The 2,610-nt window shown below is 33.9% G+C and overlaps 1 non-coding gene across 1 annotated transcript; it reads left to right on the top strand.

Moving 5' to 3' along the window:
• The first annotated feature begins 291 nt into the window (after window positions 1-291).
• LOC120106033 lies at window positions 292-398 on the top strand. The gene has a single exon (XR_005508266.1). It is a non-coding gene; the product is annotated as a small nucleolar RNA R71 (small nucleolar RNA).
• Window positions 399-2,610: the final 2,212 nt, after the last annotated feature.

Below are 2,610 nucleotides of genomic sequence, written 5' to 3' on the forward strand. Positions count from 1 at the left end.
TTGCTTAATTCCATGGCTTCAACCTTCCTAGTCAGATTAGCAATTTTTACATTGACATCATTATCATCTTTAATAAGATATATTCCTCCTTTTGTATTAGGTACCATTTTAGATTTTTCATTTTTATCTGTTGTATCCCAAGCTTGTGCATTTTCTGCTAAAAGATCAAAATAATCCCAGGCTTCATTTGGTTCCTTACTCATGAATTCACCATTACACATCATTTCTACAAATTGTCTCATATTTGAGGACAAACCATCATAAAAGAAACTAATGACCCTCCAAATTTCATATCCATGATGTGGGCAAGCAAGCAGAAGGTCCTTAAATCTTTCCCAACACTGAAAAAATGTTTCTCCATCTTTTTGTGCGAAGTTCATGATATTTCTTCTAAGTGTGTTTGTTTTATGTATTGGAAAGAATTTCTTTAAAAATTCTCTTGTCATTTCTTGCCAGGTGGCTATGGTCCTAGGCCTTAAGGAGTGTAACCATGACTTAGCTTTTTCCTTTAAAGAAAAAGGAAATAACTTAAGCTTAACTACCTCTTCAGTGACATCATTGAAATGAAGTGTTGAATACACTTCATCAAATTCTTTTAGGTGCAAATAGGGACTTTCAGAATCAAGTCCGTGAAACTTTGGGAGTAATTGGATTATTCCTGGTTTCATGTCAAAAGCTCCCGCAGTAGTAGGAATAACCATACAAGATGGGGTACTGGTCCTAGTGGGTTGTAGATAATCACGAAGCGTTCTAATAGGTAAGTAATCTTGAAATTCATTATCTCCCTGATTACTACCATTATCTTCCATTTGATTATTTGAACTTTTATCCCTAGATTCAACTCGGAATAATCTTTTCGTTTTATCCCTTTGCCACAACCGCATATACTGACCAATTAACCAGTCGACTTTTTTTTTTAATTATTATTATTATTATTTATTTATTTATTTATTTTGTATATATATATTTTTAGAGTTTTGGATGAGTATGAATATTACCTAAAGCTATGAATATTGACACCCTGCTACTAAAATTATTCACAATCAAACAGTATCAAAGCATAGCACCCTTATTTCTAATGTTTTCCTAAAAATTTCTAGACAGCTCCTAACTGGTTTGAAGAGTACACTTAAGCCTCCAATCCGGTCTAATAACCTAGTCGACCAGGTAAGCTCCCAGGTAAGTGGAGGGGTCACGATGCGTATAGCAAAGGTCCCACTTAAAACCCACTTTTCTCGAACAGAAACTGTCTCCCTTCAATCACTTAGAGGGACAAAGCTTGCCTAGACATCGACCGGGGTCATAGAGCGAAATTGGTGCAACTTTCAGTGGTCTTCGTCCTATTGAGCTCAAATATCCTTAGGGGCCAACGTCTAGTTGATTTTAATTAGGCTTAGGATATTTATGCACTGGGATGATTTTTGGGCTAAGGACGAGTGATGAAATCCCGACCTTATCTTGTTAATGGGTTCAGCCCTTAGATTATTTTATGCAAATGCCTTATACTATATGCAACAATCAAGAAAATTTTAACATTTTATGTCATGACATTAAATTGCATTTGAATAGTTGATCAAGCAAACTAGCTAAAAAAATTTTTTTTCTTTTTATTTATTTATTTTTTTATTATTTTATTATTTTAATTAATAAATTTTTTTTAATTTTTTTTTAAACAAGAGTAAAATTCTAATGTAGGAAAAATAGGACTAGTATGAGCAAAATAGGAAAATTAATTTAAATACTCACGGCCGGAGTTCGTTCACTCCGGAAATCCAAAAATGTGATCTTGATCTTCCTCGTTACTGGTCCTGCTTGTGTCACCCTTGAATCTGAAAAGATTTGAAATTTCAGCTGTGTTAGAAATAAAGAAAAATTGAAGAAACAAAAAGTAAAAGTTGAAATTTTGCAGCCTTGTTCTCGTTCGCACGTTGCAAATCCCCGGCAACGGCGCTAAAAACTTGCTACAACTTTAATCTTTCTCTTTTAAAAAGGAAAATTAAATGTAGAATACCCCAAGTATAGGGTGTAGCAAAGTAATATTCTCGGTGAGTCCGAGGTCGAATTCACAGGGATTTGACAGTGAACAAAAAACTAAAGGCTGAATAATATTCGGATTGACAAAAATATAACTAAGGCATCAGGATTCAGCCTAGCATTTCATCATGCTTTTCTTAAAATCACCTATTAATCATAATAAAATAGATTCAGTCTTATGGGCAGCATTACAGTAATTCTATTTTAAACTACAGGGATTTCTAAGCATCTGTTATACCCGAGGGAAATAACAAATCAAAGGAAATATATAAGTTTGAAATAATTTCTATCAATCTACTGCACCACAAATCTAAAACATTAAAATCCCATTGATGATTAAAGAAAATACATGAAGAAAATGTTAGGCTTTTCCCTAGCCTTAGCTAAAAAAGATTTAGCTATCCATATGAGATGCAAACATTTTTATAAAAGGATTAGTAAAGAATAACTTAAAATAAACATAAATCCCTTTTTTTTTCTTTGGTTCAGAAAACAGGGTGCTCTGTTTTCTTCTTCCGGCTGCTTTCTCCCTTCCGTGGCCTTGGTTTCCTCTCTCGCCCGGCTGGGAAAATGCGG

The sequence above is a fragment of the Phoenix dactylifera genome, unplaced genomic scaffold (genome assembly GCF_009389715.1).
Source record: "Phoenix dactylifera cultivar Barhee BC4 unplaced genomic scaffold, palm_55x_up_171113_PBpolish2nd_filt_p 000435F, whole genome shotgun sequence".
NCBI classification, from domain to species: Eukaryota; Viridiplantae; Streptophyta; class Magnoliopsida; order Arecales; family Arecaceae; genus Phoenix; species Phoenix dactylifera.